Source organism: Erithacus rubecula (genome assembly GCF_903797595.1).
Source record: "Erithacus rubecula genome assembly, chromosome: 8".
Classification (NCBI taxonomy): domain Eukaryota; kingdom Metazoa; phylum Chordata; class Aves; order Passeriformes; family Muscicapidae; genus Erithacus; species Erithacus rubecula.
The window spans coordinates 34,040,295-34,065,998 of record NC_136659.1 but is presented as its reverse complement, the minus strand read 5'-3'; the positions used below and the strand labels follow the sequence as shown (position 1 = coordinate 34,065,998).

The 25,704-nt window shown below is 42.0% G+C and overlaps 1 long non-coding RNA gene across 1 annotated transcript in view; it reads right to left on the bottom strand.

Moving 5' to 3' along the window:
- The window catches only part of LOC306804723, a 103,597-nt gene extending 87,851 nt beyond the window's left edge, over positions 1–15,746 (bottom strand). The window contains exon 1 of the long non-coding RNA XR_013774982.1: positions 15,626–15,746. This is a non-coding gene — a long non-coding RNA (uncharacterized lncRNA). The remainder of the gene's footprint in view (positions 1–15,625) is intronic.
- Between the last annotated feature and the right edge of the window lie 9,958 nt (positions 15,747–25,704).

The window sequence follows — 25,704 nt, the reverse complement described above, 5'->3', positions numbered from 1 at the left end:
GCATCAGCAGTCAAAATATCTAAGCAAGTTAACAAGCTCCTTTTACTCTCAGCAGAACAGGAGAAGAAAGGGAATCCAACCCCTGAGAAATGTTAAAATAAAGGAGAAAGAAAAGCTGCTGGTGTTTGTTAAAGAAAATGGTGTCAGTGTCTCGGGCTGATCAAGGTGTAATATCCGAGTCCCTGACAGATGTCCCTGGCTGTGCGGGATGGGGAGGGCTCTGTCCCCGGCTAATGACTGCCCACCAGGACCTGCCATCAGCCCACACCTTGCTCCCAGCTCTGCTGCTCTTTCTCCTCTCCCTTTGCCCCATTTTTCTTTCTTTTCTTTTTTTTCTTTTTTTTTTTTTTTTTTTTTTTTTCAGCTCCATTTGCAAAATACCCCCACATGTACCATACAAAAGACATCTCAACTCATTAAGGAAATTCCCAAAGAACTATTAACAAATCATTTTGCTTCAGCCAGAGATATCAGATTTAATTAGGTGAGCGGTGTTGATGGGGTGCAAAAACAAAAGCCATCTCCTGTCTGAAAAGGTTCAGGTCCTGTGTAGGCCCCATTCTTTCCTCCATGGCACAGACAATAATTGAGCATTTTTTTAAAGGACATAGGGATGAAAAGAGGAGTCTGTCTCGCAGACAAAAGCTTTCAACTAAGATTTGTTTTCCTTTCTCACCAGGTGACTTAAAGGAAAAAAAATCTTCATCTGTAAAGAAATGGCTACAACCTACGGTGAGAACACAGCGACTGAGAATATAAAACAGTTCTAACAAGCATAATTTTTTGCAAGTGATTAATCAAAATGTATTTAGCCAGTCATTTTCAATGATAATCAAAAGGCCCGCTTAAAACAATAATCATTTTGCAATAATAACAGTTATGTTCATTCAAATGCAGGCTCCAGTGCCTGGAATGAAACCTCCACGTTGGCCCTGCCACAATGCCCTGAAACACGAAAGGGTTTCTCTGAGTAGGAAATCACCAGGGGGGAGATGCACTGCAGATTGCACAGGTTGCACAGATTAGGGTACAGCACAGGAATGCAAAGCACTGGGGAGCCAAAGGTTTATTTCCCCTCTCTTGTTTTTAAACCTTTGGGTTAATGCTCTTTGGAGGTCTGGCCAGTTGTCAGTTTAGGGCAATATTATCTGGGTGGTAGGATAATACTGGCACGTTACTCAGTGTGTAATGGGAATGTTTTTCTAACAGCTTCCAGAGGCTCCAGAGATCACATATTGTTAAAGACAAGACTCATTCCATTTTTTTTAAATACATCTGCAAATTAAGAGGCTTAAGAAATACTAACAGTTGACATATGCCTTTGTGGTACCAGCTATTCCTCCAGACCTTTAAGTATATTCCTCATCTCTCCTTCCCTCTTGTATTGGAAAAAAAAAATATAAAAAAGCGAATCCCACATTAGTCATTGGCATATCAGAGCTGAGACCACTCTGGGCTCTACGAATATATCTTTATAATTTAAGGCTTACAAGGAGCATGCACCAATTAACACCGTGGAGCAAGCTTTTGATATAAATCATCATTAAAAAAACACGCTGAAGCTTTTCAGAACCAGGAGCTACAAATGATAACAGAAAGAAGTCAGCAGCTCCAGCGGGAAAGAGCAAAAACCTCCTCCAAAATACACTCTGATGCCACTACACAAAAAGCAGTGGCTGGCAGAGATGCCATCAGCAAGAAGAGAAAATGGAAAAAAAACAAAAAAACAAAAAAAAAAAAAGAAGGAAAAAAAAAAGTTCTAAATCTGCCATTTTAATTTTTAACAGTTTGAAAATGTTTAACAGAATATATTTTATGCGTGTGGGAGATAAGCACAGGAAGAGTAACAGGACACTCTTCTAGTCTTGAAAGTCACCAAGAAAATAATTTGGAAGTATTTTCAACTTTATTTTATCTGAAGCCCTGACAGTTAATTTGGTGTGAAAAACTGCAACAGTAGAAAACAGATGTTAAGGGGCAAGCATATAGTTAAGGTCAAAACAAACATAAAACACTGCTTCCATTTCTGGGGGAAGGAAAAAAAGATTTGTCCAGCAACAGGTTTTATGCTAAACCTGCTTTTTTATTGTTCTGCTCGTGATATCTGTAGACTACACAATGCAATACTGTCTGCCATAGTGCAATACCTCTCAGCACCAGTAATTTAAGACTTTCTTCTCTGTAATACACTAAACCATCATAACCTGTCTCTTCCTATTTAGTTTAACCTACAACCACCACATACTGATTTGGCTGTGTGTGGCTTTCTCTATTGCCATTTATTACTCCGCTCGACTCCTGAAATTCTGTTTGCAATTTAAGGCCACAAATTAGAAGCGTAAGTCATCTGTTTCCTATAATCCCCCTGTCAGGGCTGGAATCACATTTGGAGCTGAGCACCGAGCGCGGTCCTGGGCCGGCGCTGCCGCCCCGATTGGCCACGGGGGCTGGGAGCTGTTCTGGGAATAAAGAACGGGAACGGGAACGGGGATGGGAACGGGAGCGGGGATGGGAACGGGAACGGGGATGGGAACAGCAGAGGGGAAAAGGAGAGGGGGACGGGAGAGGGGGGAAAGAAGAGGAAATGGGAGCGGGATGGGAGCGGCAGAGGGGAACGGGAGAGGAGAAAAGGAGAGGGAATGGGATCGGGATGGGAGAGGGGATGGAAACGAGGATGGGATCGGGGATGGGAGCGGGAGCGCGAGCGGGATGGGAGCGGGATGGGATCGGGGATGGGAGCGGGATGGGATCGGGGATGGGAGCGGGATGGGAAAGGGGATGGGAGGGGGAAGGGAGCGGGATGGGAGCGGGATGGGATCGGGCATGGGATCGGGGATGGGATCGGGCATGGGAGAGGGGATAGGAACGGGGATGGGAATGGGAGCGGGAACGGAATTGGGATTGAAAACGGGATAGGGAATGGGATCGGGAGCAGGGATGTGAGCAGAGATGGGAACGGGGATGGGACAGAGAATGGGAATGAGAAGAGGAATGGGAATGGGAGCAGGAATGGAATCGGGAATAGGATCGGGAACGGCATCGGGAATGAGATCGGGATCGGGATAGGGAATGGGATCGGGGATAGGACCGGGAATAGGACCGGGATCAGGATCGGGATGGGGATCGGGGCTGGGAGCGGGGCTGGAGGCGGCGCGGGCAGCGGGGAGGGAGCAGCAGCCGCCTTCGCAGCAGAAAGAAATAAATACTGTTCTACAGCCGTAACCTTTCGGAAATATCCTAGCCAAGTGGTGGGGGAGCGCTGTGGAGGCTTTTAAATGCACATTTTATTTTTTTAATATATATATTTGTTATTTTTTAAGCCATCTAGAGATGGTTATAACTTCCTCCTTCCATCTGAATCTCTGGCGAGTTCTGCCACCTTTGTCACACAGCACATTTTCTGTCTGTGCTGCCTTTTGCTGTCCTAATTAACTGTTTTCCCCCCACATGGCAGGCAGGCAATATACAGAGCTAAAATGGAGAGTTTAACGCACTGGTTCATTTTCCTCTTTTCTTTTTCTTTTCTTTTTTTTTTTTTTTTTTCTGCAATTATTCTAATGAATCCACGCATTTGTTCCTTTGATGCCAGTGGAAAATGACTTTAAGTATGTAGATGAGAAATCTTAAAAGTGGATTTTTTCCATTCCTGACAACAAAACCTCAGTTAAATTTTTTAAAATCCCCACCAATACTTTCATGTAATTTGGGGTTATGTCTACAATTTTAATATTATTTCTTTTCCTTTAAGATATTTTAATATTAGTTCCTGACCATCACTGCTAGGAGCAAAAAAGTTCTGTCAGTGTTTCTTAGTTCAGATTATTTTAAACTTTATTGCACTGGGAGTGAGACTCTGTATCCTGTTACAATCTGAAAAGAGCAAGGTAAAGCCTCTAAAAAGACCCCAATTCAGAGCAGCAATCAGCAGGGAAAATATCTCTAGTTAAAAGTCGAATGGGAAAGCTGCTCTGCTTGGAGGGGGGGTGGGAATAAATAAATAAAGCTAGATTCCATTAATAAAAATTCCTCTGACTTCCTCATATTTACTAACAGATATATTGTACATGGGCTTTGAACTCCTAAGGAGCAAATCAACTTGTTTTAAGTAGCACGCTCTGCTCGTGTAGGACAGCCAAATGCTGAACTCTGCACTGAGATCCAGGCTGAGTTGCAGAAAATATTTTCTTCCCTTGGATTTAAGCAAAACAATAAAAACCTTATAATTTTTGTTTAAGTTAAAGGAGTCCTAAAAAAGAACATTCCACTGCTCTTTGTGCTTCTGTAACTTAAAAATTGGCTGTGCTTTTAAGTGAAATTTGGCAGGCTGCTAGTCTACAATGTGACTAGGATATTTGGACATAACAAAATTGGCCAAGATATGATATTTTAAATGGAACTACTGTTCATGCAATTTCCTAAGGTTTGTTTTTGGGTTGGTTTTCTTTTTTCTTTTTTTTCTTTTTTTTTTTTTTTTTTTTTATTATGCATTTGATATTACAGTTTTACACACACAAATAAATACATATTATGAGTCCATAATCTACAAACGCAAACTATTGTCAAGATGCATTTACAGCTTTGCACTGTGATGATTCCTGAGCAAAAAAGGCTCCCTCATAATAATGAATGCCCATTATTATAAATAAGCACACAGTAGAAATAACTCATGGCACACAAAAGCACACGCAAACCTCTTGGTTTGTTCCAGGGCTCAGACACCAGCACTACTATTGCCGAGCTCTGCGTTGGAAGAGCAACTGGAGTCCTGCCATGGAAATGAGCAGCATGCTAAGGAGCAGATGTTCCTCTTTGGAGGGGTGTGGGGGGAAGTCTTGCACCAAAATGTTGGTGGCCCCTTCTGGGTTTACGAGACAACCCAACTGCTGTGATGCTGCCCTGAAACTGTGAGGGACCTGCCTGCTGAAAATCTGGAAGCTGTAGGAGGTGAGCCTACAACAGCACTCCAGAAACATTTTGAGAGTCACATTTAACCACCATTTTAAACCTGTGTCAGGGGCCAGGAGGATTATTCTCCTTCACCAAAAGCTCCACATGCTTCTCAGCTCCCAGAATGTCAGAAATCACACTGACCATCTTGCTGGGTAGGAAGGCGGTTTGCCTGTGCCAGGTTCCACACAGACAGACACATGGTATTAAGTCAAATTGGCCATTGCTCTTATTAATTACCAATTGAACCAAACTGAGCAACTTAACCCCAGGCCTGGAAGCTGTGCCAGCTCCACTGTGAGCTCTGCACAACCTCCCCCAAAACCAATCCAAGCAAACACGCCTTGCCTCTCGTTCCACCAACACAGCCCCAAACCCTCAATGGGGCTCTGGAAACAGGAAAATCCTCTCCTGCTCCATGATCACTCTCCCTCTATAAAAATTACACAAAAGTTATATTTGTTTGGCTTATCTTGGGGTAATGAATTTTATAAATGGTTTGCTGTGTGAGCAATGCAACCTCAAAATTCATTAAGCATTAAAATACATGGCAGTGATCTCACATGAAAGTTAGAGGCCAGAGTGGTGTAAAACCACCACATAGGGAATAATTAAAATACTCCAAAGGACACCTGGGAAGCTGGTAGCAGAGGCAGGTGAAGGAATTTAGTGGTTTTAAGGCTCCAGCTCAGGTCATGGCACAGCACTGAGAAGGTATTAAGAGTTCTGGAGAGGAAATCAGGATCATGCATAAAGCAGAATGCCTTGAGAAGTCAGGGAAAATTGGTTTTGAAGACACAGAAAATTAGGGAGCTGAGCTATGAACAGTAGTCCAGAAAAAAAAAACAACATAGAAATTACTAAAGAAATATATAATTATAGAATAAAATTATAGGCTCATTTAGGTTAAGAAAGACCTCTAAGTTTATTGAGTCCAACAATTCTCCCAGCACTGCCAAGCCCACCACTAACCATGTCCCCAAGTGCCACATCCACACAGCTTTTAAACCCCTCCAGGGATGGGGACTTCACTACTAATACCTGTGCCAGGGCAGGACAATGTTTTTAGTGATGAAATGTCCCCTAATATTCAACCTAAAGATTCCCAGCCACAATCTGAGGCCATCTCCTCTTGTCCTATTACTTGTTACCTGGGAAGAGAGACCAACATGCCACATAGCATCCAACATCCACCTCCTTTCATGAAGGAAAAAGAACCTGGAAGAAAAGGAATCTAATCTGTGGTTGAATCCCTAGATCAGCTTTCAGTATTCACAGTCTGATGCTCAGCTTATTCTTCCAAAAACCAGACAAACTTCTAGTCCTTAACACGAATTTAAACACCCCTTGGGGACCGCTATTTGGAATAAACTGGAGGGACTGCACAAGCAGTTTTAAATTAGCAGTTTTGAACTAGAAAAGTGTTGGTTTGAAATTAGAATGAAGTCTTGAAGCAGAGGCTAAAATCACCTGTGAACAGAGGTGCTTTTGTCTGTTCCTGGGAGAGGGTGATGGGCAGGGAGGAAAGAAGGTGAGTCCTTCATTCTTTATCGTTTCCCAGCTCCTACAGGAAACATCCCAAATCCACACAATGTTCCCCAGCACTACATCTTGCCTATGGATCTCCAAGCGATCTGACAGATGTGTAAATTCACACTGAGCCAAAAACTGCCCCGGGATAATACAGCTGTGCTCACTAAAGAGCGTGAGTTATTCCAGCATGAATTCCTGGATGAAAAAAATGTCATTTTAACCCACCTTTGGCTTCAAGGTGTATATTTTCCTGAGGTCATTTGGGGCTGATTTCACGCTGTTGTGGTTACACTGACCCCTTTTTTGGCTTATTAAAAACTGAAATGCAAAGAGGATTATTTCCTTCCCCTTACTTTCCCCTTTTTTTTTTTTTTTTAATAGAGTGAGTGTTTAACAGGCGATGCGAGGATGAGCAGATTTTCTTAAATGCCAAATGTTGATGGATACACAGCACAGATACACCAGTATCATAGGCTGCAAATGTCACTTAGCCTCAAGAATTCCTCTGTCCAACACTGTTATAACAAGGTGCTTTTAAAATTGGAACAGGATTTACACCAGTGAGGTGTGAACCAAGGATACTTTTTTTTTTTTTACCCAGTGATAGCTCATCACTTCTTACAGAAACCTGGCATGGTTTAAGCAAAGCTGGATAGTTATTCAAACCCACAGTGATCTACAGGGGTTTCTCTCAGTGCTTTTAGTAGGAGCTATTACTGGATGTCCCAAAAGTAGCCCTGAGCATAATAGCCCAGTTTGTGATGCACTGACCAAAGTAGCCAAACAATCCAGAACATATTAATTACAGACAGAAACCAGATTGTTCACAGTCTAATTCTCTGTCTTTTCTTGGAACAGCTGCTTCTGAGTAGGTGAGGCACACAATAGTTTGCTCTCCAAACCCAGGGAAACATGTCATTAACAGGGGCACAGTCAGCAGCAGTCACTCCTTTACACCAGCATTCACCAGACAAAGTTATTAATCCCACATTAATCATTGGATAAAGTCACAGTGAAGTCATATAAAGCTGAAACATTGTAAATTTGGACATGTGATGAGGCAATTAAAGTCTTGGAAAGAAAAAAAACAAGTGCTATATTCAATGAGTTCTCAGTGGCTATTGCTTCATATCAAAAAATTTTGGTTTTCCAAACCTTCTACAACAGTGATTCAAGAGAGAATGAGAAAAGAAGCATCATTTCCAGTCATTTAGGTACAGGGAGGGGAAGGATGAAGAGGAAATATATCTCAGTGGTAAAAGCATGAGATGAGAAATCATCAGCCCCCTCCTTGCTATGTTGTTTTACTCCACCTGCAAATTATGTGGGGATGAAAGGAAGATCCTAAGGACAAAGAGTTTCCCTTTCTCTTTAGTGGGTACTGAACTTTCCTCTCTCTAGCACTTTTCTACATCAATGATAACCTGGAGACAACACAGACCAATTTCCTGCTGGCTTCCCAAAGCCAGTGAATCTCCTCACTCATTTCCATATGGGAATATTGATACTGGAAGACCAGCAGTGTGCAGCTTTGCACAGCTGCTCTCCACACCAAACCCTTTCCTGAACACTCCTGGGGAACTCGGTGCCATGTGCCATGGTGTGGCATTTCACAGTGTGGTGCCATGTGCCATAATGCATCACTGAGCATGCCAGAGCACACAAAACCCCCATAAAGCCAGAATGTTTGTTACTGTCTTAAACACGAGGTTAGAATTGCATCATTGTGTATAATTGCATTTGCATTGCTTCAGTCCACAAAGCACAGCATTGCTCATGACGGTTTTTTGGGCTGATTCCCAAAAACCTTGCTGCGGGAGCAGTGAAGGTAGCTCTCTCTAATAAGATAATAAATATTTCTGAATGACCTAAAGCGCCACTCAGATTACAGCAAGGAAACTAAATTCCAAGAGGAAAGATGAAGCAAAAATCCCCACAAAACCTCAAATATTTTGGAGGTTCTCTCTTTGAGTGCTGGGCATAAACAAACCAAAACTACACTGTGGCTATTCAATAAGGAACTTAAAAGACAGCATATTCTCTGATCATATTTTTATTAATAACTTTCCCTGCTTGTCTTAATGCATAAAAGTTTGTTCACTGAGATTCTGTTTCTACAAAATGCTTTCCATTTTAGCATTAAATTCCTGGGCAAAATGCACTGTGGGCAAATGCTTTGTTGGAGGACTGGGAGTGGATTTCTCCTCCAATGAGGTGAGAAGCAGAATTCTTTCTCCCCAGCCCCACTGCTTAACCAGGCAGCCTCTGCTCCCTGCACTGACACAGAAAAGGTCTCTGTTCTGTCTCACCTCTGCCTTCTCTCACCTCCTCTTTATCTCCTAAATATCTTTAAATCCTTATGCCCATCCACATGGCCTTTCTGATCCCCTCTGGGCACCTATTAGCAAACCAATCCAAAACTCCCCTCATGTTCTTTCCTTTTGAAAAGGTTTTGTTTTTTGTTTTGTTTTGTTTTATTTTTTTAAGTTTCCACACCTGACATCAAAATGAGCCAATTTTAGTAGGGGAAATGTCATCTTGGAGCAATTAACTCCTTTGGGGTTGCCCAAGAGCAGCTCCCATCCTTGCCTGCACTTCACCCTTGGGGTGTCCCATGTCCCCTGAGCACTTCCTGGGTCTCACTCCCTTGCTGTGCTCAGCTGAACTTCTCAACCCTTGTCAGGGTCAAATTCTGTCACCTCTGGGATTTCAATCATTATTCTCTCCAGTGCCAACTCTTTTCAAAGGAAACAAATACAATGTACAAAGGGGAGAATGAAGAAGAACACCCGGCTTTTGATTTTATTGATATAGATGAATGTAAACAACTTCAAGGAACACTGCTGTTATTTGTCTGGGGGCTTTTTACACATATAATTTCAGATTTCGTGAATATTTTGAATCTGGATCTTCCAGAGCAGAAAAATAAAAAGTATAATTCTAGGTGACCTGTAAGATCTTCCACAGATGGTGAAAAATTTGTTAACCTCACAACCTCAGCCAACTGACTCAGATTTCCTAAATTAGACAAAGCCTGGTGTTAATGACAACACTTATTGCCTAATCCAAAAACCAAAGTATGTCTTGCCCATGCTATGCAATCCATAATAAATGTTTAAACAATCTATGTGATTTCCAAAGTCCAGGAAAACCTCTCAAACGGGTTTCATCTCTAGGCACCTCCTCAACATGGAACAGAATCTCCTGGAAATTATTAACACCAGCCCTCAATTTCACTGACCTCCTCTTCTGGAGAGCCACGTGCTCCACTTGCTCTGGTGGCAGAGGGAAACCAACCCATAGGAAAGGGGTCTGTTGCAGTTTACAATGCCTTTTAGCATGGCAACAGTAAAACCCAAAATAGATTTTTAAACCAGAATCACATTTACATATGTATTGATTCCTTTCCCTTTTGTAGTGGTGGTTAATGCAATCTGATGAGCCACATGCTGAATATTTGAACACTATGAAAATCTGCTTTTTAGGATATGTGTGCGATAACTTGGACGCCACTAATGTAATTTTAAATTTTTGCAGCATGCCAAAACATCTGACAAATTTGGTACCTTATTTCAAGAGGATTTGGCATTTTTCTGTGCTGGTTTCTTCAGACATACGTAGCAGATTCACTTACTACTGAAGTGCAGCAACCTCCAACTCAGCATGTATTAACTCTTTCCAGCACAGGACAATGCATTTTTACTTTGCACTGGAAGTGAAAAATAGTGTACCCAATTAAAGTTGCATGGAAAATGAATGTAGGATAAAATTAATTACCCAATCTGGAATTTGTCTGGGATATAAAGGCTAACACCCATACAGTTTTTTTTAAAAAAGCATAGTCCCTATAATGGCCATATTTAATATTTTATACATGACTCTAGGTTAAATCTGAAAGATCTGCTATAGATCAATTATAAACCACTGATTTATCCTTGAAAAGGAAGAAAACAAGTAGTTTTCTAGTAGCACTGAAGAATGTTACAAAACATCAAAGATCTTGCCCTTTTCCTGATAACACAGAAATCAGGCACTGATGGAAAAAAGCTCTCCCGACCACCAAGTAATGGAACAGTAATGAGCATGGCAGCCAGCTCCTCTGCTATCTCATTACAATGCAGGGTATTGTGGTGTGTTTGCCAATGTTTGAGAGGAAGGGAAAAAAGGCTGACAGTGTCTCCTATGAGGAAAGGATGAGAGAACTGGGATTTTCATCTTCAAGAAGAGAAGGCTTTGGGGGGTGACCTGGTTGTGGCCATCCACAATCTGGAGGGACCTGATGAGAAGGATGGTGAGAGACTATTTACATGAATTTGGAGTGACAGGACAAGGGGGAATGTCTTCAGACTGAAAATTAGTAGGTTTAGAAGGGATATTTGGAAGAAATTTTTCCATATGTGGGCAGTGAGGACCTGACACAGGATGCCCAGAGAAACTGTGGCTGCTCCATCCCTGGAAGTGTCCAAGACCAGGCTGGATGGGGCTCTGAGAATCCTGGTCTAGTAGAAGATGTCCCTGCCCATGTCAGGGGGTAGAAAAAGATGCCCACCCAAACCATTCTGGGATTCTGGGATTCTATGTCTATATGTCTATATAATTTTGTGTGAGGAAAATGTTAATTAATGTCGGACAATTTTATTTCTCCTTACAATAATAATCCTCAAAAAATTACATTCTTCATTTAAATGTTCGTGGATTTGGTTGGTGGCTGAGCCACAGCACCAAAGGTTGACTTCCTAATTTTTAAATTGGCAACAAATACCCCAGGAGTAAACAGTCCAACATATATTCACTCATAAAATTACATTACAAGATGCATTTTTCTGTTCAATAAATGAACATGTGGCAATTTTTTTACCTATCCCCTATTCACCTGGAACTGAACATTACTTCTCAGAGGTCCCCTGAACTCAACAGAGAAGGAATTGAGGCACTGGCAGATGAGTTTCACATGAAAGAGTTAATGCATTTGCAACCGCCAGACACAAACACGAATCTTTGCAAGTCCTGCTGTAATGCGGCTCCCCTGATTGCCTCAAAAAGACAAATTTCTGTTACAACACGGAAGCATTATAAACTAAATTCACCAGAGTCCCGTTGTGCCTTAGCTAGAGAATATGATTCCTGTATTAAGTGCTTTTAATTTCAGTGCTGGGGAGCTGGTTTAAAACCGTCTGCTAATTTGCGGCGCTGTAACAGTCGCGCTCTCGTCTTTGCAATCAGAGGCAGAACTTCTTTAATGTGCCTCTTCTCATTCCACTTTGCTCAGAGATAAGCCCAGGCAGCTCTCCACCTGTCTTGGCAAATAAATCAGCTGTGTGAAGCCTCCGACAGGTGAATTTGTCAAGCCTTAATGTGCTCCTGGTGGGAGTGAAATCCTCCCATGACAGGTGATCATAGAATCCCAGAAGGTTTGGGTTGGAAGGGATCTTAAAACCATCACCTTCCAAGCCTGCCTGCCATGGGCAGGGACAATTGTCACTAGATCAGGATTCTCAGAGCCCCATCCAGCCTGGTCTTTAGCACTTTCAGAGATGGGGCAGCCACAACTTCTCTGAGTGATGTGTGCCAGGGCCTCACCACCTTCACAGGGAGGAATTTCCTGTAAATATTCCATCTAAATTGTCTTCTGCTGGTGTGAAGCCATTTCTCCTTGTTCTGTTACTCCAGGCCCTTGTGAAGAGTTGCTCTCCAGCTCTCTTGCAACACCTTTAGGTACTGGAAGGTGCTTCAGGATCTCCCTGGAGGCTTCTCGAGACTGAACAACTGCAATGTTCAGTCTGAACCTTGCTCCCTCTCTCCTGTCTCCCAGGGTCACCATCCTCCTGCTTCATTGCATCAAGTTCTCGAGGTGCTGACCCTCAGGAACCCAAAACCTCAAAATTATGAACCTACAGAGGATGATCTTGCAAAATGTGTTTGATGGCACCACTGCCTGAGTCCTGCAGGCTGATACAGGACCATGCACCCTGCATCACCCATCACCACTCCCTGCAGCTGGAGGCATTGCACAGAAGAAGGAACTAGTCCACCTTTCTCATCACCAGCTTGCAGAAACAGCCAACATGAAAAAATACTTGAAAAACATCCAACTGGCCAAATACTGAAAAGCTTCCTGTGGGGAACATCAAAGAAACTTCAAGTGGATGTGGTCCCGTGCTCCATCCATCCCATCCACCAGAAAAATGTCACAGCACTGTTGAAGGCTACATGATGTAATCTGGAACAAGGTGGTAAATATTGAAGGCTTGGGGAAAAAAAAGTCCTTAAGTTCAGTACTCAGTAGTAGATAATTCACTGGAATTTATTGCAGCAGGTGGAAATAGGGTAGATGACAATGACCTGCAAACCATAAACTTGGGGGTATACTTTTTTTCCCTGTGAAAGTGAATTATTTTCAGGTAGTTTAACATATCTCTGATTCTAATTACTAGGCAGACCAAGATTACTCTGAACATTTGACCTGAGTAGCTTCATTTCTTTGTTTAAGAACAGATTTACTTGAGGCTGGTACAATATGTGAAAGGAGCTCGGCTCGATTGCTGGGAACAAAACTGGAGTATTAATTAATTATTTAATTCCTTTTTTAATTACTATTGTATCAGAATCTTAAAGTGGGGAATTTTGCTATGTCAGGAAAGAGCTTTTAAAAATGCATATCTACAATAAAAAGTAAAAAAAATATAAATATATAAAAGAAAGAAGAAAGAAAAAGAAATCATTCTTCTTCAAATTGAAACCAGCATAAAATATTACCCCAAAAGACCTGGGCTGATTTCTTTATAAATGAGCACAACGTTAGAACCATGGCAAAGGCAAATTGGCCTACAAGAAAACTGACAGCTTTATAGCCCCTGCCTCTGATTGAAATGTTGGGAAATCTCTTGGCAATTCTCCCAGACATCCAGGTAGAACAGTGAGTTCACTGATTATGTTAACTAAAACAATCTGCCTTTGCACAAACGCACCTCGAGCCCAGCCAAGTGTGAAGGCTTATCAACGTGCCAGACCAAGAAAAAGACCTATTTACCTGTAGAGAGCAGCTAAACGACAGGGCTCTGCAAAGCAACCCAGGGACATCAGTGTGTAGAGCTTCTTTTATTGTCTTTTTTTTTAATATATGGCCTAAATGAAGGCAATGAGGGACCGCGTGGGTGTTAAATAAGAAGATTCCAACCAATGTGTTTAAACGTTGTTGAGTAACCATTAATAACAAGAAACACCATCCTGAGGAGCATGGTAAAACACATATGAAAGGGAGAATAAACTTAATTCCGGGAGAAGAAGGCTCAGCACAGTCCTTGGTTGTTGTCTTTTGAGCTGGCCATGGCGCAGAGGGAGCACTGCCAGGACACGGGGATCCCGCGCGCAGGGCGAACAAGGAAATTGTTTATGTTTTCCAAGGGGGGAAAAAAATGAGAGCCATAATAAACCTAAACAATAAAGATTACAGAAAGAAACAACACTGTTAAGTGGCAATCTTTTGAGGTGAATGCATAGCTGAATGTTATTTTAAACAGCACATAACCCAGGGAATTATGATGTTGTTTACACAGGCCTGTCTCTTGGAATCTGTATATGTTTAGAGTTTGGTTTGTTATATGTCTTGGTTAAGCTCTCCAATATGACTGTCTTCTGAAAAAGAGCCCTATGCTGTGCTAAAACTTAGCTCCAGCAAGTTAAAAATATAGAGAACGTACCTTAAGTAATGTCCCTTTCCCCAGAGATGCCCTTGGTAGCAGTCAGTAATGCAATCAGATATCCAGGGTTATTTCGATTGCCTGCCAAAACATCACTCATGTCTATTAAAGCATCCTGAAAAACACCATTACATCAATTCCAGCAACGGCGTAATTATTCTTCTTTCTGGAATGTCTTCTGATGTGAGTCACCCTGCCGGCGTGGGATTTCTCTGGAAAGAGGCTGCAGGAATGTCCCAGAGGCTGCGGGGTGGGGTGGGGGCCAGCAGAGAGATGCTCTCATCCCAAAATTCGGTGGATGCTCAGGATGGAGGCTGGATGCACCATGCAGTGACACCCCACCAACGACTTAGACACAGCCCCTTTTCCCAAAGACATGGAGACCCAACAGGTTTTGTCTGCACTGCTACGCTGGATTTGGAAAAAGCACTTTTTTTGCAACTGCAAACCAAAGCGAAGCACTGACAAGGATATTTTTGCTGAATAACTTGGGTTTCTCCTGAAAAATGCAGGCAGGAAGTTTCTAGGAAGCACAAGGCAGAGTTACAGTAGTTTATGTATTAATGAGCCATATCTCTGCTCATTCCAGCTGCAGCTATCCTAGGACTTCCACATGGGCAATGCAAACCCCACCTCCTGAATCCAGTGTAATATAACTGCCACTGGGACTGTAGTTAGAGAGTCCTTAGGAGCAGGAGGGTTATTATGGTTCCATGTTTCAAGAATTAGCAAAAACCTATAGAAAATCCACATGAGAAGTTCTGGGTTTGTCTACATTAGTGTAAATCCCAATTTCTTTGAGGCCAATGGATCATCTAGCTCAACACTCAGAGGACAGTTTGTCCCTCTGCCTTCCCCTCTGATTTTCCTAACCAGAAAGTTTGACCTGGTGAGATTCTGCTCCCTTGCAGGGATAGTTCTGGTAGAATAATGCAGCATTAATTTTGAGTTTTGGAAGAACAAAAAGCATTTGATATTATCACTAATTAGCAACTAGACCAAAAGTCATCCCTAAAAGAACTACTTATAGACATTTTTTTGCCAGGAATTCAGAAATGGATAAGTGCCATTGCCAAAAATAAATAAATTAAAAATAAACAAGTAATTTTTTTTCTTTTACTGCTTTGTATGAATATCCAAAGTGCTCCTATCCAGCTCGTGAAGCTGTGGCATGCTAACAGACTTGTGATGAAGACCTGGCCTTAATGAAATCAGTCAAATACCCAGAAAATTCAAAATATGTGTCTTTTAAGCTGCATGCTGCTTGCTAAATATCAGAGAGTCCACACCAACCAAAAAAAAAAAAAAAAAAAAGCATTTAATCAGTTATCAGATAAATCCTAGAGTCACAATCCAAACGAGAGCATGGGAAACGCTCTTAAAAAGGACCCTTTTAGCATGAAGGGAAAAAATAATTATAATTTAAATACTGAATAGTCATTCACATTGCTCTTCTGGGCATGAGAACAAATGTGGCATTCCTCTTCATCTGCTGTGGGGGTGCCTGCTTGATGCTGGTTGTTAGAAAAATAAAATGTCTAAAATTTCTCTCCTTGCTTTGGACAATGCTCTCAGGCACAGGGTGGGATTATTGGGTGTGTCCTGTGCAGGACCAAAACAAAATCTCTTCCCACCAAACTTCAGTCATCATCTCCCTACAAGTAGAAGGGACATGAACAGGCCATCAGCAGGTCCAGGCTTAGACAATTTATTCAAGAAGATAAAGCCATAAGAGAAGTGAATGTAATAGATCCATTTTATCAATGAAAAAAATGAAGGCAGAGAAGCATGAAAAATTCTCATATTTTTCAGCAGGATATTTTCCTGCATTTGGCATTTATCACAGTTTAATCTATTTTATGTTTTCTTGATTGTTTATTGTAAAATGGGATAGATAGTTTGAACAAAGCTAGGGCAGGACATGAGTCAATATCCAGCAGCAACAAATATTTAGAGGCAACAGATTTGTAATAATTAGACGGAGACAAGAGATGATGAATTGGTAAATCTGAAAGTCTTTACAAACTCTGAAAATCTCAGATGATCGTTTAATCCATCAACTATCTTCTTAAGAAATACAATCACAGACACTCCTGCCAAAAAAAAATCCTTACTGTAATCCTACCTTTATCTCATCCACAAATATACATTTTCTATATAAAGACACGATCCCTCTTAAAAGGTCAGTATTTGTAGTTGTCCACCAAACACCCCAATATGCCCACACAGCCTAGCAAGGCCTCAGCTGTGTCTCTTTTATAACCCACAGCCACTTCTATGGCAAACAGGGGGAAATCTCCCATTTCTACATGGCACACACATGTTTCTCCACGCACCAACTTCCACTTCTGTTTCTCGCAGGTTACACGCAGCTTAGATCCCCTTTTAGCCCAACGTGTGCTGAACTTACTAAAGATGAAGTGAGCAGGCATTTCCTCATAGCACTACCTCACACATGGGACAGCTTAATGGCTTCACAATTAATATATGCATAAGTACAACCTGCATTAGTGGTGGTAAAAGGCAAGTTGGCTCCTTGATTACACGACATTAAATAATACCAAGGTTCTCGTGTTCGGTGCAAGCTCGTGATGTACCTGTTCAAAGGTGGAATATTATGTGAGCCTGCACATATTCCCATCCCCACACGTGGTTAAGCTTGCTCTGACATGATTCTCTTTTTTTTTTTTTCAGCCTATGGAAACCACCTGGTCTCATGTTTCCTGGTGACAAGCAGCAATTTTTAAATGATGCTGCACCAAATCATGCTAACAATAAGAGAAAGCCTAGCCCAGGAGCTATTTACTTCTGAAAATAAAAACAACAACAAAAAGCAAGAGGATATTTTATCTGAACACATTACAAAGAACTGCTGCACAATGGCAATGGGGCCCCAGAAAGGGAAAAGCTGAGGAACTATTGCTTTATAGAAATCAAGAAAAAATATCCTTTCTTACATTAGAGGAATGAAAATAGGTTTAAAAATCCTGAGGAAGGTTGGGGAGTTGAAGTTGGTTTCTTTAAGCAGAGCCTTCATATAAATTTTAACTCTACAGTTAAATGGAAATGCTTAAGCCTATAAAAGTAGAAGGAGATGAGGAAAGGGGGGAACCCATGTATATGAAACCAGCAGATACAGAACCATTTTATACAGTTCAGTAGGCAGGCTAACATGAACTTAATAGTGACAATTGTTTTAAATTGATTCAAATAACAAATACACATTTCAGAGATTATGAAGTTTTGCACTGCATTTTTCTTTTTATCTTTCAAAGAAAACAATGCTAATAGTTTCCTTTTTCCTACGCTCAATGACTATTTACTACTTTCTTGATGTGGACTTTCAAAATACAAAGAAGGTTTGGCAAGTTTTCAAAGTCTTTCTTCAAAGTCAGCTCTTAAGTACTTTTTACAAAAACATGAAGACTACTTCTAACTATGGAGAATTGATAATGTACTGCTTTCGTTATTTGTATATGAAATACTGTCAGATAAATGCACATGGATTCATTTGTTTGGACCTTCTCTGTTAACCTTCTGTATGAAATTGATTTCGATTGATCACAAGAGTCAGGAACGTAACAATTGCTTTCAACCGAAAGCTGCTTCAGACATTATAGACCCAAGTTTCAAAGGAAAAAAGTTACTATACTTGCAAGTTTAGAGTCAAACTTGGCAGTTCTTCCAAACAGAGTGGTCAGAAGAAGAAAAATAAAAACAAACATCCTTCCAAGATTTTTTTTTTTCCAATTGCCATACAAAATAATGGTACAAGTATGTCACAACCCTTTCCTAAAGTTCTTCATGAGGACATAAGCAAAAGTGTCCTAAATAGTTTGTTGCCAGAGAGTTAACATTTGTAGAGCATTTTGAGAATTTAAAGAACTTTAGAAAGTTGTCAGCTCTTCGCTGCTGCACAGAGCTAAACTTAAAAACAGACACAAATCAAAGCAGCACTTTCAAAGTGACAAACCCGAGCAGTCAGACCATCTGTAGCCAAGCACATCAGTTTGTTAGAGGTGAACTGAACCAGGGGCCAAATCCAGAGGTGATTTGTAAGGTGGTGCAAATTAAATTGTGTAAGTAGGAGTAAGTAGATGTGAGTGAGTGTGAGAGCCAGGGCTGGAGGTGCTCACATGCCAAGGGGCCTGGGAAAGGTACCAGGGGGGAAAGAAGCAATCCTTCAGGCTAAGGGGATTTCTCCTTCCAGATGCATGTCAGATAGAGTGGTAGCACCAACCTCATGCACTCCTTGTCACCATCCTGCAGAAGAGGCTGAAGGGGACATCCCCCAGCCCTGCTCAGAAATGCCCTCTGTGCTGGCCCTGTCAGCAGTGATGGAGCTCAGGTTGTGCTGGTGGAAGTGGGCAATGAGCATCCCCACCACCTCTTCCCTCCCTCTGAGCTCTGTGGGCAGTGGTGATGAGCAGGACCATGTCCAGCTGTCTCAGTGGCTTTCCAGAGGAGTGTGTCTCTGCTTTTACCCCAGTTGTGGGTCTTTGATTATCTCCAGAAATTACATTCTGGCCTTCATTTCCCTCCCTATCCCTAATGCCCCTGCTCTTCCAATTTCCTGTCTCTGGCGCTGTCACCTCTTTGTTCATCTCCCATCTTTTCTCTGTCTTGTCTATTTAGACCATAAATTGTTTGATAAAGGGACGATGACTTAATAGGTGTTTGCACTACATCTGGCACCGTTTGGTCTTAATCTCAGCTGGGACATGAAGTCTCTACTATTAAGAGAATAATTAATAATGATTAGGTCTTAAAGCAACAACGTGAAACTCCACTAACCTTACCCACTATATCCTATCCCTCTTCTGTTTCTTCTAATGCCTGTTGGCTTCTGCAGGGATTGTTCCCAAGCCATGGCAGCTGAGGGCAGCAGGCATTGCTGCTCAGTAGCCCACTGGATACTTTGGAAAAGAAAAGTTAAACTGGAAATTATGTTAAATGCGAGTGTCTCACAAAAACTTATAATGTATTCTTATGACAGGGCTGTGCTATGCATAATATAAACAGCTGTATGTGAGGGAGATCACTGCTCTGTTTCAGGAAGTAATAGCTAAAGAAGCATTTATTTCTGACAATTAATGGACATAAAAGCCTATGTGCTATCTAAAGAGAGAAAGATTAAAGGAGGGAAGTAGCTTATACTATTGGGTCGGCCGCACCAAAACAAATAACCTCACAACTTCATTTTGTACAGAGCCTTCCATAAAGCCTGGATAATAAAATGCTTTGCAGCAAGCAAAGAGGGAGGGAGGGAGGAAGCAGAGAGCAGAACAGATATGTTTTGAGCCGAGATTGGATCCGAAGCAGCGAAGCTGTGCCAAGCAGCAGGAGCTGCAGAGGAGAAGCTCTCACCCCAGCAGAGGCAGGAGCCCAGGACAAGCCAGGCTGGGCTCAGCCTCAGCAGTGTCAAAAAAAAAAAAGAAAAAAAAAAAGAAAAAAAAAAATAAGAGGAGGAGAGGGGGAATAAAACCATGAGGAGCCAAATTCTTCTCCTGATTCCACCAACGCAACCCCACTGACATCAATGGGTGTAACTGAGAACAGAGCCAGCCCAAGGCAGCCCGACAGACACGCAGGGAGAGTTTGAAAACAAACAGGATGCTCCTGATGGGTGAAGGAAGATGGATGGGGAGCTGGCAGGGGAGCTGCTCCGTGGAACACCCCATCCCACACCCACAGGGCAGCAGCTGGCTTCCCACACGGGCAGGGTTTGCTGGGAGGCCCCAGGATGTCCCCAGGATGTCCCCAGGGACACTGCTCATGGCTTGGGGCGAGGGCTGAGCAGGTTTAAGCTCCTGCTCCCCACAGACTGCTGTGTCAGAAGTGGGTAGATGCTGGACAGAGAGCTGGTCTCTGATTTTGCAGGAAAAGCCACATTTCTGATCAACCCTCTTTGTAGTGCAGGGAAAAAAAAAAAAAATTAGGGAGCCCACGGCCAGAGATGTTTATCTGCCACATGACAGGACTCCCCGTGATTATTTCTGGATCTTGTTGTAGCACGTAAAAAGACCAGATTCAATAAAGGAACTGATTTCCAGCTTCCTCAGCACAGGGATCTATGCAAGACCTAAAATAAAATCCGATTTCCCCAGGCGTGTGCAGTCTTGTGCTGAGCTGGGTAACATGCAAAGCAGACAGGTTTTTATAGAATCTCACCCTAGATTACTTTCAAAAGTCGTTTTTTCACAACATATTTGTTTGGAAGATTTTGCTGTCTCTTCCTCTTTTTCTATTTTCAGACAGCTTTGTTTAGTGGGAAATAGAAACAAAAATGCAGCTCTTTTTGCAATTACTCAATATTTCAAAACTGATCCAGTAAAATAAAAAATTATTTTCGGAGTTTGTGAGGGACACACACACACACACACACACACACACACATACACACACACATACTCTTTAGCTCTCTAATCCTTCCAAGGAAAAAAATGTCCAAATAGTCATTTTGAAAAGTTGCTGGGAGTACACAGACAGCTGTTCCTCATACATACTGCAAATGTTTCTTTTAAATTCCTACGGACGCAAGAGTTTGATACCAAGCCAGTACCTCTAGAAATGGAGAAAACTAAACACACCCCATACTGATGCTTTTACTGTCCCAACAAACTTTCTCCCACAACTAAAATGTTAAAACTTTTACCCCACATCCCACATTGGGAGATTAGTCCAGTAACTAATGTTCTGTCCAAGTAAAATACATTTTGTCATTGCTTGAAAATGTTACCTTTCACAGAAGTATAGTATTTCTGACCAGCAGGGAACATATGTCAACATTATCTATTATTACACAATGTCAGGACCAGAAAGGGAAGGTGGGTGGTGGATGTTAATAACAACTTAAGCGATTTTCTAAAAGAGGCATTTGAGAAGTACAAAGCCAGAAGTTTTGAATGTTTTGTCTGATTGTAGCTGTGTCAGCAACCTGCCCCCACCACTAGCACAAACCTAATTCTGCCTGTGACCCAGTGCCTAGTTCTCTTTTCAATTTGAGCCAACACATTGCTAAACTGGAAAGTTTGAAAAATACCTTCGAAAACTTCTCCACCAAAGGAAAGAGGAAAAAAAAAACTTATGATCAGTCCTGGTGGAAGTGTTAAGGCTGCGATTTCAAGATAGAGATTTTTCACTTTGATTTTCTTTAACACTGTGTTAAACTGCTTTTCGTGCACTGCTACCCATGACTATATTTGTTTGCAGAGTGTCTTCATACTAAACTTTTTTTTTCTTGTGGAAAGACAGAGTCCCATGAGGCAGACTAACACTGAAACCATCTCCTCATTCTAAGGGATTGGAAAACTGGGGATCACCCCACATCCTGCCATAGATCCCTCATGTGTCCTCAGCCATGTCACCTTGCCCCTCTTGTGCCTCAATGCCCAGTGTGGAGCCTCTCTGGGGTGGTGTGGGATGCCTGTGCCAGAGGCCAGGACACAAATACAGCAAAAAACCTGAGATAAACACCAGCTGCAATGAGTACTTACCCCATTTGTGTGAGAGATTTCCTTTCCACAGCCAAGCATGAACTGCACATTTGGATCCAGGAGATGCTCGGACACAGCATCAGGATGTGGACTGATCACAGAATCATAAAATCTCAGCATGGTTTGGATTGGAAGAGACCTTAAACACCATATAATTCCATCCCCTGCCATGGGTCAAGGACACCTTCCACTAGACCAGGTTGCTTCAAGCCCTGTCCAACCTGTCCTTGCAGATGGACCCTTTGGATGCTCCCAGAACAACTTTAGCATCCTTTACACAACCCAGGGTTCAAAGCTGTTTGACTAGTTTTAAGATGACCAGACAACCATTTTTGGCATGGACTTGCTTATGAAACCCTCACTGCAGGAAAGTTTGGGAAACTCTTATTCCCACCAGAATGCCTGCAAACAGAAAATGGAACAGGCAAACTCTGGTGCTGAATAAATCACAGGGAGATGAGCAGTGATGCTGATATCCAGCCACGTTTCCAGTAGGAATTCTCCTATTGGAAATGTTGAAATCAATGTCTTCAGCGTCTCTCTTCCACTGTCTAGTGCTAAATCAGAGAAAAAATCTGGAGGAGGGAGATCTGTAGGGCTTACCTGTATAGACTGCTCCCTTGCCACCCACAGCACCACAGGGTGGGGAACACAAGGGTCCCCATGGGCTGAAAAGGGAAAGGAAAATGGCATTTTCCTCAAAATAATTGCCATGTGTGAGGTGCAGGTTTTTCTTAAGCAGAACCTTTCCGTGGAGAAGAATGTGTTGGTCCCAATCTCACCACCCCATGAAGAACAGCCAGCCCTCAGCATCATTCTGATATTTGGGAAGAGTTGCCATTAAACCCATTTCCTGAATAGCCATGTCAAATAATGGGCCCCACATTCAATTTTCCAAGGTGGATTTTGGTGCTCAGAAAGGAAAATTACTTCTCCCACCACAAACAAAGTAAGATCAAAGCTGCTGGGCCTGTATTTCCTCACCTTTTTGTTTTGTTTGCTCCGTTTTGGTTTCATATCTGTTTCAAAAATCTATGTCATTTCTTTGCAGTGTGTTCTTTCCCCAAAAGCAAATCCTTCAGGGTATTTATTCCCCTCAAAATACAAATTATTCTGTTCCCCAGTAATTATCTGTTTTGCATACAGTTACACAGCTGAATCAAAAGCAGCAAGATATGAATAAATATATAAATAATGGACACACTGAGGTGTAGTTTCTCATGTTTAACATAACACAGGGGAATACATTTTTATAGCAAGCCAGTAAATGTTGCAAACTGATGTTTTCAATTCCAGTGACTTAGAATTAACTTCTAACTGTGAGAGCTAAACTAGCTGCAGTCTTTTATAATCTCATGCTTTAAAGTTATAATGGTCTTTTTTCATCTGCTGTGAAAGAAGAAATTATATTTTACTAGGAGATGGTAAAGGTAAACCACGGGAAAAAAAGTACACTTCAAACTGCTTAAATATAATTATTTTTGTTCCATGTGATTTCACTCAGTGATAAAAAGGAGAGCTGGGTTAGCCTGTTGGAGTGGGAATGTGCTGGTGAGTAGAGAAAAGCACATATTGTTTGGCAATGCTTAAGGCGTTTACATGAAAAAAAAAAAAATAAAATAAAAAGGAGAAATGTAGCAAAAACTGTAGAAAACCTGGAGGAAAATCACTTCTTTTTTCCCCCATAAGCAGCAGTTCAAACACCTCTCAAAAGCAAAACTTATCCCTGTTCCTTTTTTTACAAGGCTGAAACCAGTACCTTTAGAAGAATTTTCATCCAAAAATGTCCCAAATCCTCTTTGGAAGTGCACACTCCTCTAAGCCACTGCAAGAAGTTGTATTTGCCTTGGGTAGGTTCAAACCAGACCAAAGCTGCCCTCAAGATATTTTTCAAGAGCATTTTCTTATATCACTGACCTACAGGACTTTTGTGACCCTGCCACCCCACCTGGCTGTTCTGCAGGGCTGGGGACACCTCAAGGCCACCACCAGTTGCCCCAAATATGGTTCCTGAGAATCAAACACTGCTGAATATGGGCTGCAGAATTCAAATGCAGCCCAAGCAGGAGCTCGCTGGCCTGACTCTGCTTCTTTGGGAATGAGGTTGGAGCTCTGAACTCAGATCTGAACCTGGATCTTGGGTTTAGATCCAAGGGTTTGGGTTGGGCCCCATCTCTACTAAAGAAAAGCATAAAAAGAGATGAAAAGATAATTGTAGAAACTTAAAAGCCAGCACTGCATTCTTTTAAAATTACAAATTAAGCTATAAGCGATTCCAAACTATGCTGTTTTTATTAAAAATGACTTAATAATCTAATCTTCCTTTCCTTTCTTTTCTTTTGGAATTTATCCTATATCCCAGTAATCGCACATAGAAATTACACAACACCACTCTGGATACTCCTGACAATATAAACACAATTGTTTATCCAGAAGCATTATAGGTTCATGCAAAAATACAGCATTTAAAACTTGTGGTCAGATCAAGAAACCACAAGTATAATTGTTTGTTTATCCAGCCAAGCATTACTCCACTGTGTAAGTTTATTGGGGGGGGAGTTGGGGAGGGTTGAATTTATTTATTTATTCCAAACCTGTTTTAAAAATTAAAGTTACGGAGCAAAGGCAGATGGTGAAAGGCGAAAGGGAATATTCTGAATAAGGAAATCACGCTTTTGTCGTAGCTCATGTTACCCTGCTCCATCCTTCCAGGGAAGCCTCGTGATAACAGGGCCCTTTAGTGGAATTTCAACATATTTTTCCCTTTAGTTTGGGGCAGCTGGTTTCTTTCCTCTCAGAGGAGAGAGACGAAGTATATTTATCACTCCAGCAGTGACTCAAAACAAACAGGAAATCTTCATCAGCAGGCTCCTGGGCAAGGCAGATACCAAGGTACTGGCAGAAAGGAAACAGAGGCTTTGGGCTGTGGGAGTCCGACACACAGCATATTCTGCAGCAACAGCAGATAACTCAGCTGGAGAGCCACCAAATTATTTTTAAATTGCAAAAAAAATTAAATAATAAAAATAAAAAGGTGATCCTGAGGTAGCTGAGAGTGCTCATGGCATCCATGGGGGCGGCTGAGCTGGACATCCAGCCCGGACACGAGCTGGGAACCTGGGAGAGGGAGGAAACCTGTGTGCTGGCCAGGCTGGGAGCTTTCACTTTGATCCTGTGGCTTAGGAAACCCACTCCTTTTGCCTCAGCAAGACCTTCTTTAAAAGCAGAGGTTTCCGGCTGGGATGGTCGCCTTGCAGCAGAAGGGAGGCAAAAAGCTAAGAAAAACACAGAAAAAAAAACAAAAAAAAAAAAAAAGAAAAAACAACCAACTGTTAATAATTTCAACCTTTGATATGATTATTTGTATTTATTAATGGTGTTTTAATAATTTTAAGTGTTGATGCAATTATTCATGCTCATGGGTAGTTTTAGAAAGGCCTCTGAAAACAAGGTAATAAATGGGCCACAAGGATGACTCCTCCTACAACTGCCCTGACGCAGGAACTTCTCTATAGAGTTATTTTGTATTTTTCCCTCTCTTTCCCCACCAGTGTCACAAAACAATAAACTCAAATATGTCCACCTGTCCATCTCAGGAGCAAAACACAAGGACAGCACAAGGCTGACCCTGGGCTGCTCCTTGGAGACATCCCTGTTTAATGGCTGCAAGGACATTTCAAGGCTGCAGGGCTCACACCACGCCAAAAACACCAGGAAATAGTGGCAGAAAATGGGGAGGACTGAGAAAAGTCACTGTCAGCATCTCCTGATCCTCTGCATCTCCCCAGGCACTCACATTTTTCTGTGGCCAGAGATGGGGCACAATGATCCCTAAGTCTGACCCACTGTGGGTTTATCTCCAGAGCTGGCAGGAGATGGTGGAGCTGGCCAGGACACTGCTGGGTGGTTAAAAGGAACTCCTGCACCAGGAGATGGTGGGGCTGGCCAGGACACTGTTGGGTGGTTAAAAGGAGATTCCTGCACCTAAAACATTCACCAGCCTTCTCTTTCTCCTGGCCAACCCTGGA